Genomic DNA, 20,307 nt, shown 5'->3' with positions numbered 1-20,307 from the left:
AGATTTCATACAAAAAAAAAGAATTTAAAATATCTCATTGATAGTTGCTTTATATTAGCTGCATGCCAAAATGCTAATAGTTTGGGTATATTGAGCTAAATAAGATATGTTACTGAAATTAATTTCACTTGTTTCTTTGTATTTTTTTAAAATGCGGCTAGTAGAAAATTTAAAATTCAGTGAGTGGCTTGCATTATATGTCTAATAGAGCTGTTCTAGAACCTAAGAATCACATTAAAAAAAATCTCAGAATCTGGGGTGTCTGGGAGACTCAGTCAGTTAAGCATCCAACTCTTGATTTCAGCTTAGGTCTCAATCTCAGGGTCGTGGGTTCAAGTCCCACATCCAGCTCTGTGGTCAACAAGGCGTCTGCTTGAGATTCTCCCGGTCTCCCTCTGCCCCTCCCTGCCCTTGCTCACATGTTCTATGAATGAATGAATGAATGAATGAATGAATGAATAAAATCTTTTCTAAAATCTCAGAATCATGAAATTGTGACATTTCAGAACCTTAAAGTGATAGAATTTTAGAACCAGATTTCCAGATCTTTATATCATGGATTTTGACTCTTAGTAACTCTCAGAGCCTTGAAGAATCTGAGAAGAATCCTGGTTTTTCTCCCACCTAATATAGGGATGCTTCTATCCTACCCTGAGTGGTGCTGACATGCTTCTGCCTACACCTTCCCTGGCAGAAAGTTCACTGGAGCCAAGACTGCTGGGCTTCTTGAATGCTCAGTTTCTTCACGTTGGATGGAATCTACCTCCTCCCCTTTTCTCCGTCCTTGAGATCAGTTCCCAGAGCACCTTCCAGGGCCTGCTGGTCAGGTCCCCATGAAAGGTTGGGATTCCAGGTCCTGTCCCTCCCCCTTCCCAGGCTGCTGTTCGCCAGGCTGCAGGGCCTACCCTGACAGCTGTTCCTAAAGGTGGGCTTCAAACACCCCCAGTGGGGACCCTCAGCTCCAGATGACCCTCTCTGTTTCCCCACCCCTCAGCAGAACTAGTCCTGGGGCCCCAATAACAGAGGAGGGGGAGTCCTTCCAGCCTACCCCAATTTGTAGATTACCCTGTCTGTCCACCTGGATAACTGGCCTGTAGCTTATGGTCTCCATCTGCCCTATTTCCAGCTCTAGGTAGGTGGGAAACAGGTATGGGGACATGGGATGGCACAAGAATCAGGGGGTTGATTTAGAGTGCCCCAAATATGCTTGGAAATTGCTTTCAATCTTAAGGGACTCTTAGAGGAGGAAGGAAGAGCCTCCCTCCCACCCCCCAGTAGAATCAGGAATTCCAAGGCAGGACTAAGTGCCAGTGACTCAGAGGGCCTCGTCAATACAGAAGAAGAAGAGCAGAGGTCAGTCAGGGAAGGCTTCCTGGAGGAGGTGGGACTTAAAGGAAGAGGTGGGAGTTGGAGTTGTGAAGAGATAGAGGTGAGGGCATTCTGGGCAGAGGGATGCTGGGCAGACATGGCTTGTGCTCAGGCCTTAAGGGGCCCAGGCTGCCTGGAGCAGAGGGATCAGAGGTGGGAGGGCTATGGACCCGAGGGCCCAAGGGCAGCCTGTGAGTCAGTCTTTGGGGGATATGTGTATACCACAGAGAGCAAAGCAACTCTGAAGAGCCATAGGCGAACGTTGCAGAAAGTCACAGCAACAACCTTAGCTGCACATGGCCTGGTGCAGCAGCTTCCTGATATCTCATTTACCCTATGAGGTCAATATAACTATCCCCGTTCTACAAATAAACAATGGGAGGCTAGTTAAATGACAGTGAGAGGAGGCTGACCTGGGATTCCAACACAGGACAGTCTGGCTCCGAAGCTCTTCAGCACCGGAAGGAGGGTGGTGGGTGGGGGTACCTGGGGCAGGGGGGCACAGGTTATGATTGTGAATGAGTGGGACTGTGTGCAGTGTGCGCAGTGGGGGGACATGGGGGAAGGTATCCCTGCATCTCCCTTACTCTTGCCTCTCTACCCCCGGCTGCCTTTCAGAACAGACCCAGCCCGGGCAGGTGGGTGTGAAGAGGGGTCTCGAAAGGATACACCTTCTACGCTTGTTGGTGCAGACAGCCCCAGACAAGACCATGACCCTGACCACCATGCCAGGCATCGAGCCAACTTCCAGCCCCACCCCCCCATGCCAGCACGTTTGCAAGGGCCCAGGAATGGTAGCTACATTTGATCCCAGGAGACCTTGCCTTGCTGGTGCCCCTTCCTGTTTCTCCTGCACATAGAGTGGGACAATGGGGAAGGATGCAGGGCTGGGTCTTCCCCAGGTGGTCCTAGCTCTACCACGTCACTGCTCCTCCCTCGGCCTCAGTTTCTCCATTTCTGGAAGGAGGCATATCACATCAGCTCAGGATCGTAAACTACAACGTCAAAGGGGCCCATAATGCAAATGAACAAAGTGGGCTGGGCGAGTGTATGGAGTTGGTGGGGACCGAGGAAAATGAGACGGCAGCCTCCAAACCGGGTGGCCCAGCTGCAGGGTTGCAGGGAGCAGCTACTGGGACCCTGAGCCTCAGTTTCTTCAACTAGAGAATGGCCATGGTAATGCTTAACCCTACGCCCCGGGGGTGGTGAGAATAAATTAAGATAATTGTTGGGAATCTTGTGGAGAAATGCTCCCCCTCCCCACTTTTGATTAAAGCAATCTTTTGATTTGAGTGATGTTAGAAGTATTTAGCTCCAGGGGATCAAGTGAAGAGAACTGAAGAATGAGGAGGCCAGAGAGTGGAGGAGTGGATGAGAAATGGGGCCTCGGGGTAAGGGCAAGGCCAGGCAGAGCACCTCTGACCAGCAGCAGAGAAGTCTGGGAAAGAACAGTCCCTCCAGGCCCTTGCACTTGCCATCTTGATGGTGGCTGAGCCTTCCACTGGGCTGACAGGGCATGAACTCAGCGCGGGACCCTGCCCTGCCCTCAGGGGACTTTGAGCCTTTGCAGTGACATCATTTAGAGACCACAAGTCTTTGCGTGTTTTTCTTTCACCAGGTTGTAATTGGTGCATCACAATGAACACAGTGAAAAGGAAATTAAGCGATTTACATTTGTTTGCAGAAGCCATTACCGCCTGGTGTGGGCATTGTGAAGGTGTTTGTTCACCCTCCTGGGTTGTTCTATCTGTTGTACGAGCCAGACGGACCCTCCAGGGACTTGGAAGACTGCGGGCAGGTGGTCTGCAGGTCCTGTGTAGCGACTGGTGGGCCTTTTTGCCCCCTGTGGACATCTCCTCCAGGTTAGCGAAATCTCCATTTTCTCGTCTACAAAATGGGGGTGAAAAATCTCTACCAGGTCTACCTCCCAGGACTACTGCGTGATCCCCAGGACTCGGTTTTCAGAATGTCTCCCAAACAAAGGAAAGGTACTTCATTTGAAAGGGACTGTGCTAGGTGAGCCCTGGGCTAGTGGTTGCTCTAGAGAGTGAGGGATGATCTGGGGAAGGCGTGACACGTGTCTTTAAGTTCTGCTTGAAACAGGAAAGAAACCGGGCCCTGGAGGTGGGAGTGCTCTGGAAACCAGCTGCAAGCACCCTTCAAACAGCAGCAGCAGCTGCGGTGAAAGAGGGTTTACAGCAGGGGAAGCATGGGAGTTTAACACCTGGAAGTGAGGGGAAGGAGCACAGAACCTAGGCAGTCGTGGACAATGTGGGGGCTCATGGCACCTGCGAGGTGGGGTGGTTAGTGACACTCAGTCTTTGGTTGGATGGCCCTGGATTGGAAATCTCTGCCACTCCTGTCCGGGTGACCTCGGGGGAAGGTGCTTCACCTTTCTGAGCTTCAGGCTGTCTGGGTTGCTGAGTAACAAACAGAAAGCAGGTGGCATGCACCAGAACGAGTAATTAACCGCTCCTATCCCCCACCTCAGACAATCTGCTCGGTTTCCAGAACATTTTATGTCCATTGCCCATCTGAAGCATGGATAATCTGCCCATTTCACAGATTTTCTCCATTATTTGTTTAAGAGATTATCGGGATCTGCCAGGAAGAACTCAACTATGCGTGTGTGCGCGCGCACTTGTGTGTGTGTGTGTGTGTGTGTGTGTGTGTGTATGAGAGAGAGAGAGAGAGAGAGAGAGAAAGAGAGGAGGGAGAGGGAGGAAACTGTTACACCATGTGGTCAATGCTGTAATTACGGTGACTGTATTCTCCAAACCACAAATCAGGTCACGTGGTCGGACAGAGGCTATTTTCTGCCTCCACTGAAGTCCAAACATGAAATCACATGTAGTTACACATTCATTGAATCACCTTTTATTTTTTTAAAGAAGCAAATGACATGGAATTTGGATTGTCCTTGACAAATCCCACTACAGTCCTAGAAAATCACTAAAGCCATCATGGGGGCCGGTAAAGAACCCGTGCAGGAACAGGAAGACTTCCTGGGGGAGCTGCTGCTTAAGAGGAGCCTTGAAGGCAGAGTGAGACCTCTCTGGACAGAGGAAGAGGAGGGGAGGCCTGAATGCCCTTAGGACAGGACCTACCTACCCTTCCCACTCTGAAGACAGCCCTGCTCAGAACTGGGGATGCTGGCTACAATCAGCAACTGTGTGTGTTTTTAGTTACTTTTCACTTTTTGTTGTTTCAAAGAGCTCTGGTGGGGGGAGGGGAACAAAATTTTTACGGGCTCGTGTAACAACACACGACTATTGTATTGACATGTCCTCTCTGCAGTGGACTGTGCATTCCTCCTGGGCAGGAGCCACCTCTGTCTTGTTCATCTCTATGTCCCTCTGCTTGTCCTCCCCCCTAAGAATGGGATGAGGAAGGCTGCAGGAGATGTACTTAAAAAATGTCAAATAGAGGCGCCTGCGTGGCTCAGTTGGTTAAGCGGTTAGGCATCTGACTCTTGATTTCTGCTCAGGTCTTGATCTCTGGGGTGCTGACAGCATGCCCTGCCTCTGGCCCCGGGAGTCTGCTTGAGATTCTCTCCCTCTCCCTTTGCTCCTCTTCTACACTCCTCCCTCCCCACTTCCCACTTCCCTCTACCTCTTAAAAAAAAAAAAGTCAAATAAATAAATGAATAAAGTCCCATTGATGAGCATTTTGTAGGTGGACAGTATGTATCTGGTGCTATATCTGCTGAATTTCATTTCCTCTGCTTTGTTCGCCAATGTGTGTGAGTTGCCTACGCTGTGCCTTGGGCTGAGCAGAGCCATGGGGCTCAGCGGTGTGAGACAGACGAGGACCCGCCCCGCCCCACAGAGCTTATACTCTAGGGGGAGGGATGGGCAGGGGACAAGTAGCTAAGGGGATGAAGAGGGGATGTGGCGTGTAGACCAGGTCCGGATTAGGGGTGTAGGGAAAGCCCCAGGAAGAAAGGACATTTAGCCTAAAATCTAAAAGATCACAATTAACACTTAAACTAACACTTGTATATGCCGGTCATCCTGGAACACAGACAACCCTGAGGGCTTGACATATTTAACTCATTTAACCCCCCCCCCCAACTACAATACTATTATTGTCCCTATTTTAGAGATAAGGAAGCTGAGCACAGAAACTTTGACAAACAGGCCCAAGGTCACACAGCTTGTAAGTGGAAAGGGCAGCATTCAAAGCCCGCAGTAGGGCTGAGTCCCTGCTCTTATCAAGGAATTAGTCAGGTAAAGGGGAAGGTGGGGCGTACCATTTCGGATGAGAGGTGAGGCTGGACATCAGGGCAGGTAAGCCGTGTTTTAAGTAGGAAATGAGAATGAGGAGGTTGCATCAGAGGGAGCAAAATGGGAGGGAGGGGGAGAGAATGATAAAAAGACCGTGAACATGGACGATGGCAGAGACAAGATGGCGGCTTGGACTAGGGCAGGAATGGTGAAGAAGAAGAAATGGGGTTGCATTAGATTTAAAAAAAAAAAAAAAAAAAAGAATCTGGAGGCAGAACCAAGGGACTGACTCTCGGATGGGATGCGGGGACAAGGGGCTGGTGTCAGATTTCTGGACTGGAAATGTGAGCTGGGGCCACAGGAGAAGGGGGAGAAGCAGGTCTGGGTGGAAGAAATGAGTTTAGCCTCGGACTTGTGGAATCGGATAAAGGTAACCTTGGGACAACCAGAGGACATAACAAGTGGGCAGTGGAGAAGTTACCTGGGGCTGAGGAGGGGATCTGGGCAGGGGGAGTTGTCAGGGCAGAGAAAATCCTGGAAACTCTGAGAGGTGTGAGTGGATCCTGAAGGGATGGAGGAACCGGCATCTTTGGCATCTTGACAGTCTTCCTCAAGACTTCCTGGGTGTAGTTAGAAATGCAGGTCAGCTTCTCGTAGTCCCATGGAGGTAAATTCTCTGGGTGGGGCCTGGGCCTTGCCTCCTTACAGGTTTTCTGGGTGACGTTGAGCCAGAGGGCCTTGAGGCCATCTTGGTCAACAGCAACTCTGAAGACATGACAAGAGTAGGAAGACGTAGCTATCAGTGATGGGGAGTTACCCCAGCTCGCTGCTGCCTCCCAAGTGCTTTATTCCACTGATGAGATGCCAGATCTCAGTCGGCCTGGGCAGGAGGAAGAGGACTGCGACCTGACTCGCCTCCCTTCCCCTGGGCCTCCCACAGCCTGGCTATCACCTCCTTCACCTTCTTAAGAGCCTTCTTGTTCCACAAGGCTCTCAAGAGAATGTCAGATCTGTGGAGCTTTTCCCAAGAGATCACCTATAATCTGCTCCTAACCCACCTCTCCAGTTTTCTTGCTGGTTCTGTCCTCCCTGCTACCTCTGCCCTCCTCCTCTTGCCCCCTACCTCCCACCCACACAACACTCAGCTTTCCCCCAGCACTTTCCATGGGGCCTTTGCACAGGCTGTTCCTTGTGTAGAGCATTTCCTCTTCCCACCCTGATCCCACCCATTCCTCCCGACCCTGCTCCAACACTGCCTCTCCCCAAAGCTCCCTCTTTCTGCTCCCCTCTTACTGGTAAGGCATTGCACTTCTTGCCCTGGGCCTCTCCAGCAGGCACTCAGTGTAGCCAGCTCCTGGACACAGGGAGGGGCACCTCCAAACATGTCTATATCCCTCTTGAGTGTAGACCCATGTCTCTTTCAAGCCTGCTTCTCCCTTACTAGGACCTCAGTGCCTGGCACAGACAAGATGCTCACAGGACCTCATGTGGATGGAAATCTCTTCTAAATGGAAATCTCTTCTAAAGCAGAGATTAGCATGAGTAAGGTACTAGGGGGCTTGTTTAACCTGCCTAAGACTCAGAGCATATTCAGGACTTTTAGATCATTGAAGACAGAAATATAGACTCTACAGGATAATTTGCTGGTGGATGCTGATTTCCCTGGCCAGACTGGTGGCAGGACTGGAATGTGCACAAGCACCTCTTTGCAATGGCCGGCAGTTGGGGCCTGGGACCACCACTATAGGCTCATTCCTCTCCGATGGTACTCCTTGCAAAGCTGTTACTTGAGCACAGCTTCTTGTTCAGGCCTCAGCATCTCCCCCTCCCCCCTGACATAAGTGGGTTGGCTGAAAACCTGTTTCCTCCAGGACAAAGTTACTCCTTAGGGGAATGGGGACAAGTCTCTCCTACTGTCATATGGGCAGCTCGTCCTTTCTACCTCTCTTGACTTTGCTCTGGTTGCTTATATGCTTTTTCACCTTTGTTCCTGCAGTCAGTCTTGAAACTCAGAAGGTCCTTAGGAAACTACCAATGTATTGTTTTCCAAATTTGCCCCAGCCTCGCCCAAGGTCCACAGAGACAGGATCTCCAGGTAAGGGGCCTAGTGACCCCCAACATGAGGAGATCCTCAAGGCTCACTAATCAAATCTCCTCTTCCCCCAACCTATCTCTCCTTGTTCTGATTGGTTCACAGAGGGCAAAAAGCGCTTCTGCTTAGAGCAGTCAGATCTGAACACAGACTCCACTCAGCTCTCTCTGAAACTCCCAGAAATCATGCCATCTCTCTGGGCCTCATTGTCCCCATCCATTTAATGAGGATGGCCACTATAGTCTTGCGAAACTTGCAGGGTCCTTGAGATGGTTGAAATGACACTGAGGATGGGAAACTGAGGCTTAGTGGGAGAAGAAATCTGTTAAAGGTCATCCACCCCTTCATCCACCCCTTCATCTGCTAGTTCGAGGCCAGGTGCTGGGGATTCAGCTGGGAACAACTTGTTGGGGGAGATGACATCCTCATAAACAATGAGACCAGTAAATGAACCAGATAATCATGATAAAGGAAATAAAGGGGTTTTCGAGAGTGGGGCAAAGGTGGGGTGAAGTGGGGGGGGGGAGGCCTGCCCAGGAGCGCAGGAGGGGTCACTCAGTCAGAGACGGGGTTGTCGGGGGGGAGCCGTCTGGGGAGGTCCTGGAGGGTTGTCATAAGACCAGCGGCGTCAGAGTCCTGAGGCCCCGGACAGGGCGCTCCCCGGGGGCCCCGGAGGCGCGGCGGGCGCGGGTCTTTGTCTCCCTCATTTTCTTCGAAGCCTCTCCGACCCCCAGCGCTGTTCCCTCTTTGACCTCGAATAACTTGTTGGCTTCCCCCGGGCTTTGTTTCCCCGGGGGTCACCGCCTCCGGGACGCCGGGCAGCCGCCGAGGGCCCTCGTGGGTCCCGCATCTGACACCCCCTCCGGCCCCCGCCCCCTACCCGCTCGGAGACAGGGGTCAAAGGCAGCCCGCGTCACGTGGTCGCCGAGCAGCACCGAATCGGCCGGGAGAGCCGAGGGAGAATCCGGGTGGAAGCCGAGAAATCCAGCCTCGATAGCAGCGCCCGGTCCCGCCCCGGCCCCCGCCCCGGGGCGCTCGCCGCACGCCAGCCGGCCGCCGGGCCTCCGGAGAAGATCTCCGGCCGGCACCCACGCTCCATCACGAGATCGAACCCCGCTCCCACGGCCGCGATTCGGGGAGGTAGGCACCGCGGCGGGCGAGGGGAAGGGGAGACGCGCCGGGGGCCCTGGGCGCGCGGGCTCGCCCCTCTGTGCCCCACCGGGCTGCGGGGCGCATGGTAGCGCGCCCCAACTGCCAGTCTTCGGGGAGACCCCCACCTCCTGGCCGCGGGAGCGCGGGGCGGGGTGGGGGGCGCGGGGAGGGACTGCGAGCTGCCCCAGCGCTGTGCAGGGGGCCGGGACGGGGGGCTGGGCACCGGGCGGGAGGGGGAGGGGGACAGCGAGCGGGAGGCGGAGCGGGCGGTGGCGGCGGCTGCGGCGTGGAGCGGGGGTGGGAGCGGCGGGAGGCGGCGGGCGAGGGGTTAACCCCGGCCGGGGCCAGAGCCCCGCGGCGCCTGCACGGCCGGGGGAGAACCCAGGCGTCCCGCGGCTCTCCGGGAGCGCCTCCTCCCCCGGGGGGCGCCCCAGCCTGGGCAGGTAAGACGCTGGGAGGGCCGGGGCCAGCCAGTCCCCTGTCGCCGGGCCAGCGGGGCCCGAGCCGGGCGTGCAGGCCGCGCGGGGCCCAGGCGGCCGCCGGCGCAAGTTTAGTGCGGGCGGGCGCCGGGCGGGCGCCGGGCGGGCGAGCCGAGTCTGCCGGGGCCCGGCGCACCCGGGTGGAGGACAAAGGGGTGGGGGGCCAAGCGGGGGCCGGGGGCAGGCCAGGGTGCGGGCGAGGGCAGCGCGGCAGCTGTAGGTCACGGATAATGTCACTCACGAGGAATGCCCCCTCCCCCTCCCCTCCTCCCGAACAGGGGAAACTTTTGTCTGGCGAGGGAGGGGGGTTAGAGGCCGGGTCCCTGCTCCGGGCAGGGTAGAGGCAGCCGGACCGGTTTTCTCGGGACTGTGCGCGGCCTGGTCTCTAACTCCCTTCCTCCCCCAGCTTTACGGAGCCAGGAGCCTCCGTGTTGAACGCTGCTCTTGAGCACTCTGGGACGGGGTGAGGAGGGGGCGCGGATGGACACTTGGGCTCTGGGACAGGCCGGGAATCTGGGGACTGACCTCCTGGCTCGGCTTTCCCGGATTCGAGCACACGGGTCAGCCAGGAGCCACGCCAGGCCCAGGGGATTCAGAACCCTACCTCCAGTCTAGCCCTGGCCCTGTACTCCTCTCCGCCAGCCCCCAATCATTCAGAATGGCCTCTGGCTGTACTGCCCCCTGGTCTGAGGTGCAGACTGACCTGGTGTCTATCGCTTCCCAGCTCTGTGACCTTGGGCTGGTTCCTTACCTTCCCTTCACCTCAGTTTCCTTACCTGTACAATGGGAAAAATATAGTATCTTCTAGAATAAGGATGAAATGAGAGCCTGTGGTATGTCAGTAAACGGTGGCATGTTTATATTCAACAAGTATTTACTGCATGTTTACTATGTGCCAGGCTCTGGGCTAATAGTTCTACATACATTATTTTATTCAGTTCTCCCACTTGACTGTTAGCTGCATTTCGCTAAGGGGGCAACTGAGGCCCAGGATGGTGAAGGTCACACAGGTGGGACGTGGAGGAGCTGGCTTTAACTCTCCTCCCCCAGCCTCAGAGCTCTATAAGGTCCTGCTGTGACTATGAGTTCATGTTATTTCAAATTATGAGGACACTTGTCCCATTTACCCATTACCCTTATCCCTAGGTGATGCTCCTTCTGCCTGGTGCTGGTGCAGCGTGAGGTCTGGTGTCCTGGCTCTTGTTATTGTGGGCAGCTGGAGCAGAAGGGACGTCCACTGGAGCCCAATGATGGTCCAACTTCTGTTGTTGGCTGGGCCCGTGGCCGGATGCTCTCCCAGTGCGGGTGGTGCAGGGAGGAGCCGGTCTCCCTGGCTCCAGCTAGGGACAGCTGGTGGCTTTGTCAACAGGCCTCTCCCCAGCACCCAGGGGATGGCAGAGCCTTTCATCTCCATTCAGACCAGGTCACTTTCAGATCCGCAGAGGGCAGAGGTAGGGCCAAGAAGTGGAGCCCTTGGGGTGACAAGAGACGTAAGGCCAAGAGATTTAAGCCTAGGTGTCCTCTTGTGTGAATCAGTGGCAGGGTCCTTATTGCTAAGCTAATGGGCTGTCCTAGATGCTCCAGCCACAAAGGTCCCCGAGGACAATAATGGTGGGTGGACTTTGAGCCAGTGTCAGGATTACAGAAAATTGTTGGAAAATGCATGTGTATATGGGGTTTCTGAGCCTGGGACACAGAGTGGGCCCGTGAGTCAATGTTTGGGGTGACCCAGATTTCCATGGGCTTCAATGACCTGTGCTGGCCCAGTCTTTTAGTGGGGGTACCATCTCATGACTGCTGATTGGGCTCTGATTGGGAGCCTTGAGTAATCTCTTTCAAATGGAAAACAACTTGCTAATTAACACATGACATCTTAAAACAATGGAGTGCGGTAGGTAATGAAAGTTCTTGGGAGATGCAAGTTTGTGCATTACTTTTCTAGCTGTTCTGAGGGCTGTGCCAACACTAGATGTGGGATTTGAGGGTCTGTAGGCCTTTGCTAGACTGCACGGATAGGGGATCTTCCTGGGTGGACAGATTTGTTAGCCTGTAGGAACAAGAGTGGAATTTCCACTCTTGTTCCACTCAGAAATGCAGGGCAGAGAGGGCAGGGGCTGGATGGCTGAAAGGAGTTCTGAGGGATGGGGACAACCCTTGGCATGTGGCTAGATGGTCCTTACCATCCGGATCAGAGCAGGAAGAGAGGCCTCTGGGAGAATCAACAGGTGAAGGGATGGAGCCAGCAAGCAAGACAGGATGGCAAGAGGCATGCGAGAAACAGTTTGAAATCAGAAGCTGAGGATGCGGTTGAATACGGAATCGAATCGCAGATGGGGGGTTGGTTGGCCCAGAGGCCAGCGGAGAGATCTGCATCTGAGAAACATAGAAACAGGCTCTAGTCTGAGCAGTCCTGAGCTCTGACTGCCCTCGGCCTTTGGGCCTGCTCGACCTGTCTTCCATACTTTGGGACCAAAGCCAGGCCTGCAAGTCCCTAGAGATTGGGCAGACTTCTGCTGGCTTGGAATTTGGTTTTGGGTATGGCTTGAAATATCTGGACTGTTTGGAGGACTTGGACGTGTTTTACGTGAAATGGAACATTAGGGTAATTTGCTAAATATGTATGGAAAGTGTCTGCGGAGTGGGGTGATGGGGATATGAAATAGGGTGAGGTGGTGCTTGTTTCTCAGCGGAGAGGCTGCTGGTCTGATGGGGGAGGGAAGACGAGGATTACTGATGGTAAAGAGGCAGGACGTGGTCAGTGAGAGATGGGCTTTGGAAGGTCAGTAGAGGGGAAAAGCTCTTTCGGTTGTGAACGTCGGCAGGGCTTCCTGGGGGAGGAAGTATTTTCGAGGATGCAGCCTAGGGGAAGGGGGGCAGTGGGAGGCAAGATTCGGTTGTGGGCTGTTTGCAGCGTCTTGCTCCAGAGTTGGGATTTTATTCTGTATTCTGTAGAGGACGGAGAGTTGTAAGCAGCTCGTTGAGTCGATGCCTGTTACTGTCTCATGCCAGGCTCCTTCGGACGCTCCGCTGAAATCTCACAGCACCCCTGCAAAGTAGCTTCTGCCGCTGGGACCCCCACCTCCATCCCTTCACCTGTTGATTCTCCCAGAGGCCTCTCTTCCTGCTCTGATCAGATGGGGCAGTGGAGACTCAGATGGCTTGAGTCACTTACAGAACTGTATTGGAACACGGGCCAGAACTGTGTCTGCCCTAGTGGCTGTTCCTCCCAGAAGTCGTTTGGCCAAAGATGATGGCAAAACTGGTGGCGTTGAGACCTACTCAGAAATGATGCTAATTGTGGTCCAGCAGAGAGCAGACCAAAGCCTGACTCAGGCCATGGGGCTGAGGAAAGGAGGAGGAGTCCACAGGACTTGGTAGCTGCTTTGGGGATCAGGATCATTGCAGGTGACCTAAGGTTTAGGACCCTTAAGTGGCAGTGCCACCACTTTTGAATCCCTGCAGGGCTATCTGTGGGCAGAGGACATAGCCTTGTCCGATGCCTGCCGAGGGCAGAGAAAGCACCAAGGGAACAGGAGGCTAACAGGGGACTAGGGTGCCTGGGGAGGAGGCAGGGTCTCCATTGCTGAAGATATGCGGTGAGCATTGTTAAAGGTATGGGGGAGAGCATGCAGAGGGTGCGTGCTGGTAGGGTCAGGTCTGGAGGACTTCTCTCAGTTCCCTTTTCTCTCGAGAATCTCAGCAGTTGGGGTGGTGCTCGGCCCACTTCCGCCCCCTGTTCTTCTCACCTCTCTACTGAGCTGCCCCTTCCTATGCTTCTTGGGAAGTTCCCCATACTTGCCTGGCCTGCAGTGCTCCGCCTGGGAGAGTCCTTACCCTGTGGAACACACTCAGCACGGCTGGCCTTCCAGGGGCCCCTCAGGACATCTGGATCAGCTGCCAGAGCCCGAACGGCTGGGGACTGTGGTTTCCCAGAGGACTGGAGCCTTCTGCTTCCATTTTCCAGTCTGTGAAATGGGTTCAGTCTCTCTTTTTTCAAAATGTGTGGAAAGAAGGCTGAATCATGAATCATCTGAATCAGGAGGAGCTGCAGGAAAGGGCTTGTGAGTTAGAAAGTGAGGAGTGGGAAGGCTGGGGTAGGGGCAGGGCTGTTCCCCTCCTTCTTTGCAGTAAAGGTTAAAGCAGGGTCTCCTGGTCCTGGAGAGGGGGCGTCACCAGCTTTCTCCTGCTTGTGGGGCTTAGAAAGTGCTGCCCATCTGCTTTAGCTTGGAGGCTTGGAGCTTGGTAGAAGGAAAGGACGTGGATGTCTAGGACTGTGTGGCCTCTCGCCAAGAGCCAGTGTCCCCCCAGAGGAGTCACGGAGGGGACCAAAGCTCTTTTCTAGATGGAGAGAGTTTATATTAACTTGCCTCCTAGCCCTTCATATTTCTCCCTGTTCTATTTTTTGATAGGGACTGGATTAATCTAATAAAAAAAAATCTATGTTGCAAATGCGCATTTATTTATTTGTGGGCTAGGTCTGGGGAGTAGCCCACTGTGTGACTCTATGCCCCATCTCCCATTCCCCCTCAAACCTCAAGCAGAACCTGCCTTTTGCCCCTGCCTGTGTGCAGCCATCCCTGCCACCGTGGTCATCTCTGCATCTAGTGAAGGAGCTGCACGCCAGTCACTTCCCCTCACCGGTCCCCCACCAGGCCTCCCCAACCAGGGCCCAGCTCCAGTGCTACAACTTCCATACAGTCAGCCCTCATGCCGCAGAACTGGCGTGGCCTGCACCCTGCATTTGCATAGTCAGAGCCTGTGACATGGCCCCCTCACCTGGCCCTTCACACACCTGGCTTGGAAATTCAGATCTCTTAAGGACACATCTCATTTCTTCTAGGCTCCGTGCTTTGGAGGTGGGTGCTGCCTGTGGATCATTTCTACACTGGTGGGAGTGGGTGGCATTGCACAGTGGAGTCAAAAGTTGTGGGTTCAAATCCCAGCTCTGCTACCATTATCTGTGGGATCTGGGGCAAATTACCTAAATCTTAAACCCTTTTTGGGCATTGGTTTTCTCAGCTGCAAAATGAGGTAATAATTGCCCTGTTTTGCTAGGGGAGTTCGATGCCTTTCCCTGGGTAAGAGCCCAGACCGTAGGAACTCTTTAGAGATAACAGTGGGTATTACTGTTGTTTATATCTGGGGGGTGGTCTGTCCTTTCAGAGATGGAGGGAGGAATCCTTGGGGTTTGAGTTCCTGACCTTTCTGTCTAATAGCCTGAGAAGGCTGGTTCAGAAGAGGAAACAGGCCCAGAGACTCAGGGCAGTGGGTGTGGGTGCTGGCATTCTCATCCGGGAAGCCTGACAGGATTTCTTCTCTTGGTTACACCTGTTTTTCCTCTTCTCTCCTTTCATCAAGGTTGAGGTGCTCAAGCTCTATAGGCCCAGTTTCCTCTCTGGTGGCCATGTGGAATGGTGTCTGAAACTTGTGTCTAATAAGTTGGCCTGGCTGGCAGGTCCTGTGGCCGTCCTCAGGATGAGGGACCCACACCCCAGGCTGTGCATACCGTGGGCTGGAGCCCCCAAAGGCCTCCCGCCTAGCTTCCCTTTGCCTTGGGAACGGGGACAGGATGACGGCAGGGAGTGGTGACTCCGGGGTAGGTCTTGAAGCCGGTGAGTAGAACACAGACAGACAGAGCAGAGGCTGGAAGCTAGGCTCTGGCAGTTCAGATCCTTGCTGGGCTGTCTTCCACTGGTGGGATCTCAGGCAAGCTCTTCAGTGTCTAGAAAGATAATGCAGGAAACATGCTTAGCTTGAAGCTCAGTCCATGTTAGTTGTTGTCATTGGCAACGTTGTTATTGTTGTAGTTGTAATTGTTATTGTAATTGGCGACGTTGTTGTTGAGCACAGAGCTCATGTTGTCCTCCTAACTGCTGTAGGAATCAGGCACTAGTATCCCCCCGCCCCGCCCCTCTGCCCCCCATAAGCAGGTGTGGCACCTAGGGCTTGCCGGAGCGGATGGCGCAGCCTGGGGAGGTGCAGACTTGGGGGGTGACCATCATGGTCGGCTGGTGTCTGAGGAGCTGCTCTGGCCAGCTGAAGCGGACCTGATCTGTGAGACCCGGGAAGAGAGGCAGCACTTAGAGCCAGCCAAGATGTCTGGAGGAGTGGCACAGCATCCCGGCCAGGAGACTCTGGCCTCATTCACACCTGAGGTCTGACTGCGTGCAGCAGGGCTGGGATCGTCCTCACCTGCCCAGCCGGCAGGGGAGCCACCTGTCTGGGCAGGTCTGTGGTGGCGCTCCAGCGGCGGAGGTCCGCTTGTAACTGCTCTGTGGCAGCCACCTCTGGTCTGCGCTGCCTGCCCAGGCAGAGGCCAGGTGAGGGGAAATGGGTGTCATCATCACAGTGCCTGAGCTCATGCCTCCCTCTCTGCCCAGATTCCCTTCCTCTTGTCCTTACATCAAGGCCGCTCCTGCTCATGCTTTTTACAGGAGTCTCAGCATCACGTACTTGAGAGAGCTCTTCCCGATTCCCTTGCAGGTTAAGTCAGTGGTCCTCAAAGTCAGTATCTGGACTAGAGGCGTTGGCATTACCTGGGACCTTGCTGGAGATGCCAACTATGTGGCCCCACCCCAGGCCTACTGAATCAGAAGCTGGGATCAAGGGGGAAGGAGGGATCCAGCAGTCTGAAGAAGCTTCCAAGGGATTCAGGTGCTTGCTAAAGTTCAAGAAACACTTGGTTAGATAATTAAAAAAAGGAAAAATAAGATGCTTCTCTCCTTGGGCTCTCAGCATACTCGGATACCCAGTATATGTGGAAGACCCAGAGAAAAGCCCAGTTTCTTTCTACCCTGGCTTCAAAGAGCCACCATCTTGTAAGAGCCTTCCATCTCCAGGAAGCAACCTTGTGACACAGTAATGAGGTTCAGTAGAACCCCAACACAGATATAAGAGACAGTGCCAGGGCCACTGCAGGAAGGCAGGATCAGGGGGCTTGGAGGGTGGGGAGCTTTGTGGGTGGCAGAAATGGGGGCCAGGAACAAGCCAGCCATGTTCTGGGGCTGGAGTCAGGTGGAGAGTGTGGGTTCTGCTTCAGAGAAGCGTGTGCTGCGGGCTGAAGGCGCATGCATGGGTGTGCGAGGACCGTGGTCAGATGTGGTGGGAGAGGGCTGAGGCGTCCTAGCTGTCACCAGCCCAGTGGTGTTAAGCATCTCAATAATTTTACTGATGATCATATAATTGCCAATCAGCATTTTTTGAGGGCTTATCAGTGCTTACTAGGCATAATCCTATAAGACAGGCACTATTATTGTCCCCATTTTCTTAGATGAAAATACTGAGGCCATACAGCCATAAGGTGGTAGATGTAGGAATTTCATAGAATTCTGTAGGGGTGCTTAGAAGCACGATCTCCTTGGAAGATGGGAGGTGGGGGTGGTCTTGGCGTGTTTGTTTAGCAGGCCAGAGCTTAGACTGGTTTTTTAAAGATGCAGAAACATACATACTATCAGATGAGTGAATTAGGTTTTGGCAGGGGTGATGGGATTGAGTTGGGGTGATTCGGGCGGAGGCCTCCCCATTGGGCCTCCACTGCAGACGCTGTCATTCTTACTGTTGTCTGGATGACCATTTGGGGCACACAGACTCACTCAGCGCTGCGTACAGGATCCCACAGCTAGGGCAAGGGAGAAAATCAGAGAGAAAAGAGTGGGTCTCTGGTTCTAGCAGGAGGACTGGGGATGGAGGTCAGGATCAGAGCCTACTGTCTAGCCTGCTGTTCTTTTCTGCCTCGGTGTCCCCAAGGATCCCAGGAGCTGGAGGGCTTTCCTGACACAGTGGGGCAGCCTCTTCATTTTTCCCAGCGGGGATCCAAGGAGCAGGGACTTGCCCGCACAGGGCCACACACGGTATCATGATTGGGACCCAGAACCCAGAGCGATCTCCGTTCTGACCAGGGAAGGGTTTGTTTCCCAAACACCGTCCCTCTCCCCATCTCAGGCAGTCTGGGTAGCCGTCACCCTCAGGGTGGCCCAGAGCGCTGCTGGGGGCAGAGACGGGTGTGTCCTGGGGAGAAAGCTGCCAAAGAGAGGCAGGGCAGCGTCCAAGGGAAGAACACCAAGAAGCCCAAACCCCAGACGGAAACCAAGTGTGTTTTCTAGGTCCTGAGAGGATATCTGGAACAATGGAAGTAGGATGGGGGAAGCTGGACTATAAAAAGGGCTTCTTGATATCCTTTAAAAAAAAAAAAAAGTGGTCTTTAAGTTTGACTTTTGTTTCTCTGAAGGATGTTTATGTAACTTCCTGAAAGCAAGCTTCCAGGGCTCCATGAAGTTTGTCATGCTGCTGTTTATATACTCGGGACTTGGAGTGGGAAGGGCTTGATAGGGTGGTCTCCCCGTTTTACAGTTGGTGGAACTGAGGCTCTGAGAGGTGGGAGGGGCCTATTGGAGGTCATGCAGTGAGATAGCAGAAGACTGGGCCCTGGAGCCGGGGTCTTCTGGTGCCTTGCAAGGGGGCTGTCGTCTTGACTTATTACTCCCTGGGCCCCGGCTGGCATGGAAGCTGGGCAGTGGCTACATAGGAGCCCCCTTGGGAAACACTCGGAGCCGTGGAGAAAGGGCAGATCCGGGGCTGGTTTCTATTGAGGTGGGCTCCCTCGGTGCTGACTTGTGGGGCAGGCAGAAGGCTGGGATGGGGTGCTTAGTGATGCCACCCCCGTCCAGATGCCACGGCCCAGCTGTGCACCGTCTGCCCAGCAGCTGGGAGCTGAGTCACACCCAGTGGGTGCAGAGGCGAGGGCTATTGTATGTCGTGATTTCTTCTGTTCTCCTAGCCCTGAAGGGATGACTAGGCCCTGAGCCCCGATTCATGCCCACGCCTAGGAACTTAAGCAGCTGTGAGTTTAGGCTTCATGTTTACAGATACGAGGTGTCTCGAAGGGCTTGGGGGAGTCCTCTTCCTCTGCCACCTCCTGTCTCTCAATCCTGCGGATCCTATGACTTTGACTCATCTGTTCTCACCAATGCAGGAGTCTGTGTGCCCCTGAGATCACGCACAACATTCTGTCGGCATTCCTCTGCATTCTTTCTCTGCAGAGAGAGTCTGGAGGTTTCATCAGGTTGTCAGAGGCCCCAGTGTCCCCCCAGGTGCTGACAGGAGGGCGGGAGGCCATGGGCCTGCACTACAGCGAGCAGGGTGCTGATGAGGCCCTGAGGTTGTCGTATTCTAGGAGACGGTAGCCCTCTGGCCGCAGAGCACGGCGGTTCAGAGTGTGGCCTCGGAGGCCAGTGTAGGGTTCTAAATCCTTCGCTTAGGAGCTATGTGACCGTCGGGAAGTGGCTGTGACTGTGCCTCAGTTTCCCTCTCTGTCAAAGGGGAAGAGTAACAATAGTTATCTCGTGGTATCCCTGGCTTTTAAAATAAGGTAATCCAGGGGAAGGACTTATCCCGGTGCCTGATACAAAGCAATCGCTTGGTAAAAGGGTGCTGTTGTTATTAGTCCCAGCTCTGTGATCCTGTTAAGTGCCTTACCGTAGGGGTCTTAGTCCCCACCTGTGGCTCTGTACTTTGTGTTGGGCTTTCCAGGAGCTGCAAGGCAAGGTGGGAGAGTAGAGGGTAGATAGGGAGGGAGGGAGAACCCTCTCTGTATTTCTGGGATTCTCTGGCCCAGGCCCTCGCTTGGTGCCTTGAACATGGCTTTGTCCTGAGGCAGGCTTATGTAACCAGCCAGGCCTGGCCAGACAGGACATGATTCTTAACCTCGTTTTGTCCTCCATTGTCTCTGCCTCCGATGGAGCTGTTGCATTAGCTGACCCGTTCCTCACGCTACAGGGATGAAATCGAACCTGTGCTCTGCTGCTGCCCATTGATTTAATCTGGAGGTTTGCTGGGCATGGGGGCCCCTCCCCCTGCCACCTGGGGACAGAGGGAGCTGATGCCTCTTGCCTGCTTTGGGGGCAGAGATAGGGCCTCCTCATTAGGGGGAAAGGAAGGCCATAGGCTAGGGGCCCCTTGATCCATGGCCCCTATGTTTCCAGTGGGTGTGCCTACCTCTCCCCAGGATTCTCTTGCAGGATCTGTCCTGCAGCCCACACCCCTCCTTCTCTCCACGGAAGACTTCCTGGGCCCCTCCGCTATGGGGAAGTTGGCTTCTACTGAGCTTCACAGCATGTTCTGTGGCACAGTGTATCACTTTCCAGAAAACAGAGGCCACAGGCTAGCAGGCCACATCTTCCCCATGGGCAAGTTCTGCTCAGCCCATGATGAAAATTGAACCAATTGCCAAGAGGAGATTTTACCTAAAAGTCCTGATTTCTGGCTTTACTTCACAAATTTGGAAGATCAGAACCCCTCGAGCCTGAGTTCTTTGCACACACACACCTGGTCTTTCTGGCCATCCAGGTCTGAGTTTGTAACCCTATCCTGACGGTGTGGACTGCTTTCTCTCCTGTGCTACATGGTGTGGCTCCTCGTCTCTCTGCTTTGTGAGCTCTTTAAGAGTGGTGGAGGATGGGGGGCTGGCTCCTCTCTGCTCAGAGCATCGTGCTAAGGCTCAGGGCCCTGTACACAGCAGGAGCAAATTAAGTGTTTCCTCTCTGAGCGAAGCACTCTGGCAGTGGTGCTCCCTGCCAGCTGCAAAGGTTCCATTTAATCGAGGCCTCCGGATCAGCCTGGCCTGTGGCCCTCGAATCCTCCTCCCAGATAAGCCGTGCTGCTTAGCCACTGACCCAGGCAGCTTCTTAAGCTGTGGATGAACAGTCGCTGGAACTGTTGTCCCCACGCTGTGCAGCCACGGGGAGGACCATCTCACCTGCAACCGTCCCAGACTTCACTCCCCCGGAGGACTTGGAGGAGTTTCGGGGGACAGGGAGGTAGGGAGCAGCAGCCCTTCGATGGCACCAAGTGCAGACTTCTGTGTCCTGGGGGGACGAGAAGGGGGAAGGCAGGGCGTCCGTTCGGGTGTTTACCAGCCGGGCCCTCTTCCAAGCATTTTTCTGCTTTATTCTGCTGCTCAAGTCCATGTGTTATCCATCAGCTCCTTTGTCCA

At 54.2% G+C, this 20,307-nt stretch overlaps 1 protein-coding gene across 4 annotated transcripts in view; it reads left to right on the top strand.

Annotated features, from left to right (window-relative positions):
- The first annotated feature begins 8,704 nt into the window (after nucleotides 1-8,704).
- NDST1 (N-deacetylase and N-sulfotransferase 1) overlaps nucleotides 8,705-20,307 on the top strand; it is a 58,194-nt gene continuing 46,591 nt past the window's right edge. For 2 of the 4 annotated variants that reach the window (XM_044231367.1, XM_044231373.1), the window contains exon 1: nucleotides 8,705-8,826. The gene's annotated coding sequence lies outside the window, so the exon portion shown is untranslated. Of the gene's footprint in view, nucleotides 8,827-9,180; nucleotides 9,282-20,307 lie in introns of those variants that run through there. The other 2 variants (XM_044231372.1, XM_044231374.1) reach the window with 1 other exon arrangement.

Source organism: Neovison vison, chromosome 1 (assembly GCF_020171115.1).
Source record: "Neovison vison isolate M4711 chromosome 1, ASM_NN_V1, whole genome shotgun sequence".
Lineage (NCBI taxonomy): Eukaryota > Metazoa > Chordata > Mammalia > Carnivora > Mustelidae > Neogale > Neogale vison.
This window is presented reverse-complemented; position numbering and strand designations above follow the sequence as displayed.